Source organism: Aphelocoma coerulescens, chromosome 1 (assembly GCF_041296385.1).
Source record: "Aphelocoma coerulescens isolate FSJ_1873_10779 chromosome 1, UR_Acoe_1.0, whole genome shotgun sequence".
NCBI classification, from domain to species: Eukaryota; Metazoa; Chordata; class Aves; order Passeriformes; family Corvidae; genus Aphelocoma; species Aphelocoma coerulescens.
The window spans coordinates 88,315,918-88,326,529 of record NC_091013.1 but is presented as its reverse complement, the minus strand read 5'-3'; the positions used below and the strand labels follow the sequence as shown (position 1 = coordinate 88,326,529).

General features: G+C 44.9%; 1 protein-coding gene across 6 annotated transcripts in view; it reads left to right on the top strand.

The window, feature by feature from the left end:
• The first annotated feature begins 5,970 nt into the window (after positions 1–5,970).
• Positions 5,971–10,612, top strand: part of SYTL2 (synaptotagmin like 2) — a 57,206-nt gene continuing 52,564 nt past the window's right edge. For 4 of the 6 annotated variants that reach the window (XM_069016150.1, XM_069016140.1, XM_069016155.1 and 1 more), the window contains exons 1-2: positions 5,974–6,115; positions 7,263–7,320. The gene's annotated coding sequence lies outside the window, so the exon portion shown is untranslated. Of the gene's footprint in view, positions 6,116–7,262; positions 7,321–10,612 lie in introns of all 6 variants that reach the window. The other 2 variants (XM_069016159.1, XM_069016168.1) reach the window with 2 other exon arrangements.

The following is a 10,612-nucleotide window of genomic DNA, read 5'->3' as shown; positions in this document are numbered from 1 at the left end:
CTGGGAGCCATACTCAACCACAGAAATAAATTATTAATCACTAAAGTTCTGTTGTCTGCATTCTTGTGATGCCTTAAGAGGCCTCCTAGAAACAGAGACTAGACAGGAGTAAGGGAATAAAGACAGGTATTTATTTGAAAGGCCTTCAAAAGTACACCCTGGGGAGCCACAGGCTACTGCCAAGTTGGACCCCAAGGTGGACAACAGGTCACGAGTTCTTCACACTTTTATAGGTTTGGTTCATTTGCATATCAGGGTTAATTCTCCAATTAAAGCTTCAGTTAATGATGTCGTTTCCCCAAGCTTGCCCCTCCCTTTAGAGGCTTTTGGTTTATACTTTTTGGGCCTAGGACGGTCTGGGTGTCCTTGGAGAGCAGGCCTGAAGAGGCTTTGTTACGTCTACCTAGCACGAAAGAGCAGAAGTTAACAGGCTACAAGAAACTTCAGAGTTACACCCTAGGCAGTACAGGATTTGAAAAATATGGAAGTTAAAACCTATGGCATCACTTGGGCAACATAGAATCATAAAAAGTCTTGTGCTGGAAGAGACATTAAAGATCATCTATTTCCAACCCCTGCATCTATTTCCAACCCTAGTGAGCAGAGATGTCACCCACTAGTTCAGTTTGCTCAGGGCCCCATCAATCCTGGCCTTGAAGACTTTTAGGGATGGGGCATCCACAACCTCTCTGGGGCCTCCTCTTTTGGTTTAAAATCAGTCACCCTTGTCCCATAACTACCTGCTTGTGTAAAAATAGTCACTCTTCCTCTTTTTTATAAGCCCCTTCTAAGGACTGAAAGGCTGCAATGAGGTCTCCCCATAACCACCTTTTCTCCATGATGAACATTCGTATTTACTTTGTTCATAATTTTTGGCCATCCCTATGGGAATCTGTGTTGTCCTTTGAAAAGTCCTGTTTGACATAGTAGAGCAGTGTCTGTAATTAAGACATATCCATTAAACTAAGAACTAAGTGCTTTTAGTCCTACACGCAGAGATCTCTAGCCATGTTGCATAAGAGAGTAAATTTAAAGATGCCCTGGTCAGTGGCAGCAGGACTTAAATTTGTTTTGTTTGGGAGCAAAAGAGAAGGAAATTGATCAGGCCCTAGTCATGCACATTTGATCTTTGAAGCCATTTCTTTCATGACCATTATTATCAACCAGTCTTTTTCTTACCACAGAGAGCACCATATAGAGTAATATAAATTATCCACACTGTTTCCTTGTATGGTTTGCACTTCTGGTATACATTTTCTTGTAATGTTTTAAAATAAATTCCAAATAATTCTAGAATGTTTTTGAAGGCTGTCGCGGGTTAGGTTTGTAACCAGGCAGAAACACCAATTTAGTGTAGTGGTTTAGTCCTAAATACTCATTACTGTTTATCTTCTGTGAGATAAGAATTAGGAGAAATGCAAAGCAGGCACCAACTTGAAAGAATATAAAGAAGTTTATTAACAGACTTAAAAGAAGAAAAGGGGAAAAAAAAAAAGAAATTATACCACCTTCAGAACTCTCCTCCTCCCCCCACCTTCCTCCCTTCTCCCACTGACCATGTAAAAAGACAACCCTTAAGATGTTCAGTCTCTTTACCACTTCCATAATAACCTTGTTCAGTCCATTTAGAAAGAGAAGTCTCTTCTTGCTCGTGCTATGAAAACAGTATCACACCGAGACAGCCACCCACTTCCAAATATTGTTCAGTCCATTTAGGAAGAGGAGTCTCTCTGCTCGCAATGTGAGTCCCTGCCCCCGACTTGCAGCTTTTCTCACAACTGCTTTTGAGGGTCCACTCTTGAAGTTTTTTGGGGTACCATTTTAAGGTTGAGCCATTCAGAAACAAAAAAAAACGAGGCCCTTCTCCTTCCCTGGGAGCAAAGGGTCTTCCTCATCTTCATCTTTAAGACTATCTCTGGGAGCATCTCTAGGAACTGAGGTTTTCTCCTTTCCCATTTGGAGTAAAAGTCCTCATCTGATCCATCTCTCCCTGTCCAAACTTCTCGTGAAATTACAGCTGCATCAGCATCTGCTTATTGCTTAGGAGTCGAACACTCCATCCCCCATATCTTCATGAAATTACAACGGGATACTCTGATATATCATAGCTTCACAACAGACTTTCATGTTTAAGCATCTCCTCTCTCTCTTCCCTCAGGTTTTCAGCTCTTCACAGCAATATAAGGGTTAATCTCACCTCAGCCTTGCAGCTTTGCAGCTGGAATGTTGAATTTTTCTTATCGCAGTGGAGAGGGGGGACAGCCAAATCACTCCGGCTGCCCACAGCAAGGCAGTGGGAGGGTTCCATAGCTGGAACAGGCCCATGGCTCCAGGCTGGCTGTGGCCCGGCCCGGCCTGGCCCAAGCAGGGCCTGGCCGGGCCTGCTGGCCCCCGCACGGGGCCCACAGCCACCTGTGCCAGCGCTGGAAACGAGAGAGAGCTTGGGGGGGGGAGTTTGTCTATTCTTAAGTGTGGATCACAGAGCCAGTCACAACTTTAAGTGGCTTAAAGAATTGTCCATATTCAAACTGGCCACTGATAGGTTCTATCAGGTCCCAGAGGAAACTGTAAGCACCCTTTAGCAAGGAGATCCCTTCCGGGACTATGCTTGCTGACCTATGACAAAGGCTTACTTTTCAAAGACATAAAGAAATGCCTTCTGCTAGTCAGGTGGCAGAGAATATGCTTCTCCAGTGTGACATGTCCTCATATACACATACTGGCAGAATAAAGAGCCATTCCCACCTCTCCCCAAAAGAAAAAAAAAAAGAAAAAAAAAGAAAAAAAAAGACAGAAATGGAGTTTAATAGAAGACAGTACTGACAAGTGTTCATCAGATGCAGGGCATGGGCAGATAAGGACAGTAAACAGCCCTCATTACATGTGATTTACCCCTTTTATCCCCTTATCCCTCTGTTTCCCCATGCTTACACCTCTCCAAACCACCTTCTTTCCTTTGGTTCATCCCCTGAATATCATATAGTGAGTCTTGTGCAATCTGAAAATGCTCTCCCCTTGCATTCCACACTGTGTCCCACCCTCCGAGGCAGTGATCCTCCCAGTCTGTAAGGTGCTGGGGCTCCCCTGGGACAGCCCTGGGAGAGACTGTGGCTGGGAGGGGGTTACCTGGGCTTCCCCACCTGCTCTCCTGCCTCTGCGCTCCTTCATGTGTGAAGAGATGGACCTTTGATGGGCTTAGAGCTCCTGTGATGGGCTTGGGGGCAGCCAGGCAGGGTATTCTCAAGCTCCTCCACCCACCATCGTTTCTCTGCCTTCCTTTGTGCATGTGGAGAACCTTTTATGGCATAACTTAACAGTGTAGAGGATTTTAAAAGAAACAAAAAAGTTGCCTTGGGGCCCAGGAACCAACTGAAAGATGAAAAGCAAGCGATGATGTGGTCAAAGCCACCTGGGAAATATCACTACAGCCATTAAACGAACAACATCAGAGTTAGGTCTGATTTTTGTTAGTTCATCAGAGAGCAGCTGAGTGTCAAAGGCGGTTGAGTGACGGGAGGAAACTGGAGGAAGGAAAGCACTGTCAGCTCGACTTGCTTCACTGGAATTAACAGTCTCTTCAACTAATACCTCTCACTTTGTAACCACACCAAAGCACTTATTAATTTTTTCATTATTGGAAGAAGATGGGATGGCTTCCTTTTTACTTTGGGAAATCACTAGAGAGATAGCCATCCTGAATGAGGGGCTGAAGGAAAAATGGTGATCTACTTTCTGAATCTGATAGCATTACTACTACACAAAGGTACCTGCAGACTTCATTGCTTTGGGTCTTTTTCCTGAAGATGCCGTAACACTCTCTGTTGCGCTGCAATCAAAACCATATCTTTTGATTGTGCTGAGGACTTAACAACTCTCTGACTGCATCTGGGGAGCACAAAGAGGAGGGTGGGTAAAGTATAGCCTTCTATCACTAATTTTTGTTCTCTTGCTGCCACCTTGAGAATGTTCAGGCTCAATTCACTTGAAAAACAGCTGTTCTGTGCTTACGTGAAACACAGATTCTTCAAATCTACTGCTCCACTGCAAAGTAGCTGCGGGGACAGGCTGGATACTGGGTGCAGACTCTTTCCTCTGAAGTTACTGAGGAATGGGTCTGAGGGTTCTTCAGGTATTCCGTGTTCTGAGGGTCATTCAGGTATTTTCAGTTTCTTCTTTATTGTGAACACTGAAGATATCAGCTGGCAACTGGTCTGAGCTGGGACAGTCCTTCCACACATAATCCCACAGATTTCATCTGCATCCATTTCACTAACACCTCACTAAATTAAATGTAAGCAGGAGGATGTACCTACGTATTTTAACAGACACAGCACACACCACATACACAGTTTCTCAGCAGTCACTTGTCACAGTGCTGGAGACCTCCACCACCCAGCAGCAAGGAGCTGCTTTTTCCTAAGCTTGGGTCCAAAGTCCTTGTTTAAAGGGGGAATTATTTTGGGCAGTGAGTACACCAGACCCATCAGTTCCAAGTCCATCCAGCAGAGGTCAAGCGCACTCACAGCTGCCAGCTGTTACAGCGTGTCTGGTTCTGAAACATTGTTCTACCTTCTTCCTCGGGGCTGCCGTGAGAGGGGAGAGAGAAGTATTTTACACAAAAGAAGAGTATGCTCTTGACGAAGGAGTGTCAAAAGGGCTTCTCATCACTTCTAATTAAGCGATGCTTCTTGATCTGTACTGAACAGAACTTTGGTGTGGGTTTGAATAGATACAACTTAGTATGCTGCATTGGGATGAATAAACAGGATATGCAGATGAGAGGAGTTTGAATGAAAATTATTGAGGGGAGCAAACGACTTTTAAGCTTTCACAAGGTCTCCAATTCACTCTGATCCTTGTGAGCTGAATGTAAGCCTAATTAAAGACTTATTAAGCCAGAATTTTACTGCACAGTGCATGAAAAGCATGCTCTAGTCCCTTATTTTGTCATCAGAAAAGGAAGAGCCGTGTATCAAATGCATAAAAATGAAAAGACTTGTAATTGACCAAAACTTTACACCAATGCTATGAACACTAAATTTTCTCTAAAAATTGTTTCACCATATCCAAGTTTGAGAAGGAAGTGAAACATAAGAATTTATTGTTAGCAGGAAGCCAGGGCTGATGGTATAGAATTTGGGGAGTGAATGGACTCAGGCTGGGAGCACAGTGGGGACATAACTTCAAGCAGAGCTACTGCGGGCGAGAGCCGAGCCAGCGCTCCGGGCGACCGGCGTAGGCAGGTGACACAAGGGCTGCCCTCAGGGCACAGCGGCCCCGCTCCCGGGCACGCCAGACGCTGAAATCCTCCATCTGCCCCAAAGCAGAATAAAATCAATTAGATCAAGCACTGTGAGAAAAATGTGCGTAAGGGGAAAATTCCAGCACACCCGCTCTCCACATGCCAGGGTCGGTGCTGTCACCCGGCTCGCACAGGCATTCCGGCTTCAGAAATCGCCGTGGTGCCTGGCTGCTGAGGGGAGGGTCCTGCTGAAACACCCCATGAAATGGGGGCATGTGTATTTTGTGCCACTAATTAAACAGAAAAGCACTAATTAAACAGCGGCTTCCTGAACAAATAGATGACTGAAACCTCTGTTATCGCGGCCCGTATCTTTACTCAAACACGGGCGTATGTTCGCACTTCTCGGGTTGCCTATCACCAGGTAAAGTGAAATACTGATCATTGTCCCTCAAGGCAGCTCGTCGAGTGAAGCCGACACTCCCTGCGGTGGGCATGGTGTGAAGAAGCCACTGTCCACTGTGGAGCTGCCGCCTCGGTGCAGTCCCCTCTGACAGTCGCCCCGAAGCTCCCCCGGGCCGCGGGCAGTGTCACCTCCCCACTCGGCCCCGCCGGGCACAGCCGGGGGTGCCGCAGGTGACACGAACGGGGGGCGGGCCCGGGCGGGGGGAGCCGCCCCGCTCGGAGGGACGGGCGCCGGCCTTGGCCCGGGGCGGCGGGACGGGCTCGGCTTCTCCCCGCGCCGCCACCTCCCTGCCCTCAGACAAGCAGGGCGGAGGCGTGGGGCAGCGGCTGCCCGCCGGGACCGGGGAGCCGGCGCTGTCTCTGGCCGGAGGGAAGCAAGGGGGACGCGCGGAGGGGACGGAAGGAGAGGTGAGGCTGACCTAGAAAGGGATTTGGGGGTGGGCGCGGGTGTCTTGTTAATGGAGTGACTCGGAGTCAAAAAGGAGCGTAGAAGCCACCCGCGCCCGCAGTGCTGGGACAGCGTGAGAACGATCCCGCTGGCCGCTGAGGAGTCCTGGCTGCCAGCCTTCGCCAGCCAGGCTGCTCCGCACGGTTTGGCCGCGGTCGGCTGGCAGGGCCCGTTCACCTGAGGCAGCGCTCACAGGTGTCCCGACGGCCCGGTCCCGGTTGTAGAGGCCGCAGGGAAGCGGCGATTGTCAGCGCCTTTCCTCAGAAGCGCTCTCGAGAGCCCCGTGCCAGGGGAACCGAGCGTCGGGACATCCCCGGTGCTGCTGCCGCCGAGGGGAGTCCCCGTCCGGGGTGAGAGCTGGGTAACTGTCAGAACTTCCCTGCAACGAGCTCCCGGAGTCTGCTGGAAGGGGGGGACTCTCTTTATTTAAATAAGGTGCTTAGATCTCAGCTGAGAGATGTTAATGACGTTTGTGTAAATAGTAAACACTTTTAATCTCAAAACACTGAATTAATTGCATCATCCACTCTGTCTCTGGAATGACTTGCAGGATTGGACCTGTCCCTAAAGTCTAATGCACCCAGTTGTGTCTTTGCTGTGTGAGCAGAAGAATCTGTTTAGATAATTCCCAGGGTGAAGGTCACTTAAATTTGGGGACAGATTGTTCAGTGACAAGTATTCTTGAACTTTTTGAGAAAGTGCAAGGGGTGGGGACTTAGAACATGTTGTGGTGGGTGCATGCCCCCACACTCATTCACAACACATGCTTGACAGCATGCTGTGAGAAAGAAACTTGATTTTCTTTGCTAAAAGAAATGTTCAAAGTATTTCACCAAAACATTTTTGTGTTTGCACACAAATTGAAGCTCTCTGTGACAGAGTATTTAAAAGACTAGTGAATCAAAGCACTTTATTAAACTTGTATGCAGCAACAGTGCAGCTTTCCAGTCCTAAGTTCTTAGTTACCATTAGTTGTTATCATCACTTTCCCAAACGGTTCTTAACAATCACATATATAAGTGGTAGTAAACCTCGAGTATACAATACCCTGGAGCTGATGCCCTATATTTAGCACTGATGGCTATACTTCTTGCTGGTTTGTTTCAGTTGCACGAGTCCCAGTAAAGTGCTTGAGAGCTCCTTGGCAAGAGAAGCTGGAATCAAAGTGAGTATTTAATGATTTTCATAAATTATCATCTTTCTTTTCTAATTGTTAATGTATTGTTCACCTTGCTTCCTCCCTAGAAGAAAAGGGGGTGATCGCAGATGACATAGCTCTTCTTATTTCAGGGAGTAAGCTTACTGTAGTCTTGCTAGGCATCTTTCTTATTTGTTTTTCAGGATTATTCTGGTTCCATCAGACATATCTCCTCTTGGTTCTGCAGTCTTATTTTATTTTCATCAGACATCTTTCCTGCACACTCTACTTCTTATCTTGTAGATTTTACTATTTGCATATGCTTTCCTGTGCCCTGTTTGGACAAATATACTGCAAGTCTCTGTTCATTTGCAGTTGTGTGTTATTTATGTATACTAAGTTATAAAAGACTACTAATGCTGTTTCTGTGTTACAAAATGTGTATACACTGCTACCAGTTACTCTACCTTAGTGTGTTTATGTCTAGGTTTAAGGCAAGGAAATAATAAGCATCTTAGTCTGCTTCCACCTTATGTGTGCAGCCGTTCTCTGCTTTGGCTGTAAGGCACGTTCTTGAATTTCCTGAAGCTGTCATTGGACCTGTCTCTTGTTAAATAAATTTTCTTCCAGCATTTCTTGCATCCCAAAGTAACGTATTATGAGTTTCACTGTCAGACTTTTAAAATTCAGAGAAATGGGTCTTCATGTTCTTGTTTTCCAATTCTGACAAAGGCCAGAGTAAACAACACTCCCTTGCGCCCAAAAATGGATGACAGAAAAGTGACCCTTTAGAGCCAGTGCTTTAGAACACTGGATAGCACTGTTTCTGCTGGATAGAGACCATGTGTGGGTATTCTCTGGAGTAAACTCCTGTTATTCTGCAGGAGACACTCGCCAGATTCCCAGGTGGAAATACTGCTTCAATTTAGTACATGGAGAAACCTTTGATGCTTGCATCCAGTTGCATCTGGAAAAAAAGGCTTAACCAGGAAAGCTGTAGGATAAAGTTAAATAAATTACTTCTTTTCTACCCTGTACTGTTTTCTGTGCTCATGACAGAAAGGGATGAAACCAACTTCAATCAAAAATCTAATAAGAAAACATTATTTGCAAGGAAATAGAAAGGTAATTTGTAGTCTCTCAGTACGAAAAAATGTTTAATTTTCTTTTTCTTTAATTAAAAGTGATACTTCTGTCCTTTGGAAATTGCTCTTTGTTCAAGAGTGACTTGTTTTGAACCATAGTAAGGAGTGTTTTTCTCTGCACAGAAAGTGCTTTTCACCCAGGATGGCTGACTAATGGATGACTGCTAAAAGCAGTAGGTACCTGTCTGGTGCTTGAAGTCTATCACTTTTTGTATTTAAAGGCAGCTTATTTAGGTTGATCAGAAGTCACTTTAAGGAGGCTCCTCAGTTTGGTCTTCCAATTCCAAAACACTTATGCCAAAACATGTATGTCAAACCAGTGATGTTGCACTTGCTGTATCAGCAGTCTGCAGTTTTTTAACTTATTTGGGCATAATGTGAGAGTGGCAGCTGATTTCAGCAGACTTATTCATGATTCATTCTTCTGGTAGGGAGTCATTCCAATTCATCAGGGTACAGCAACTGGCTATGCTAGATTCTTACTTCATGTTATAAGGTTTCCTTGCTTTATGTAATTTGACTCTGCTTAGTGCATCAAGAGGGGCAAAGGGAAGAGATATCATATATATGTGAGGAGGAGGAAAAGAATACTTCTTCCCCTTCTTTATTTTATAGCACTTTTTCTGGGTGATAATGCCAGACTATTTTTGACCTGAAACCCACTCAGTGTCCTGTACCTATACACCAAATTAATGAACAACTTGACAATTTGTTGCCCAGAGAGGCTGGGACTCCCCATTCCTGAAGGTGTTCAAGGCCAGGCTGGATGTGGCTCTGAGCAACCTGGACTGCTGGAAGGTGTTCCTGTCCATGGCAGGGGGGGTTGGAACTATTTGGTCCTTTCCAACCCAAACCATGCTATGGATCAATGATCCCATTTTTTCCCTTACATCTTGGTATGTTCTTTTTTTTCTCTGCAGTGTAAATATTCTAAAAGTAGAGTACAATTTTCTATTTCTCTGTCCCACTCAAGGAAATCTTGTATTTCATCTCTCTCTAAATGTGTCTGAGTATAAATAAAAAGAAAGGTAAGAAGAAAACAGATGCTTATCTGTGGAGTAATTAGCAGAACAATATCCTAGATTCACTGCAAAATTTTTTTTTTCTACAAAAGCATCAAACAATATTGGTAAATTCTGTATGAAATTTCCTGCCCAGTGTCTGATTCTGGCTGACTGAAAAACTGTCAGAGGTTTAGCTCTGTACAGGCTGGATGGACTACAGTTAGACTATGTGATCTCAGCCGTGCAGTTAGAGCTCCAGAACTAGATCAGTATATTCAAGAACTCCTGGGTTAGAAATGTTTCTACACCATTAGCTTGTAGATGTTAAGATCTGCCACCATGTTGTTCTTCTCTAATGAATTAAAATGGCTAATGTGATTTAAAAATAGAGCATCTGTTATGAAAAATTAAGGGTGAGGTCCAAAAACCCTCTGTAATTGCACTTGAAGCACTGTTAGCAAAAGGTGTGTATCTAAGTCCTAGGCAGAAATCTGTCAAACAAGCAGAAGTAATGAGCCCTTAACCTTCTGTTCTGGTCCTACCCACATAACCTGTTTTTAATCCTGGAATTACTTATGTTAGTGTAAAGGTCGCTAATTTACCTTGCTTCATAATGATTACATTATTCTCTGGAGGTTAAGAGACTTGGATTAAAAATTACTGCCCTCATGTTCCCTCTGCTCTGTTAGAACTGGATTGCTCTACAGCCAGGAATGCAGTTCTGTCTGAATGAGGAGGCAAGTTAGGAGAGACCTTGTTTTTTGTTTTTTTTTTTTATTTTAATAGTGTCCTGGCTGAAAGTGTTACCTGGCTTCTTTTTTCTGCCTACAAGGTTTTGACATCACTTTAGTAGTCATTCTGTGAGGTTTCATCCTGGGTAGTTCAGTCCTAGGAACGGTCAAGAGTGAACCAAGCAAACCCTTCAGAGATTATCATGTGTTTTGGTGAGCAAGGGGATGTGCATTTGAATCTTCTTGGGTTAAGTGGTCATGGGGGCTCTGGATTTGGCTGCTTCCTGGGTATGTAGCTGTAGCTATTGGGCAGGTGAGCTAACACCTTGCATAGCTATGCTCTTAAAGAATGAGCCACTCCTGCAAGAATAAATACCTGTTCAGGGACAGACCTGATACTCCAAAGCCCAGCCTCACAAACTCTAAACTCCTGATTTAG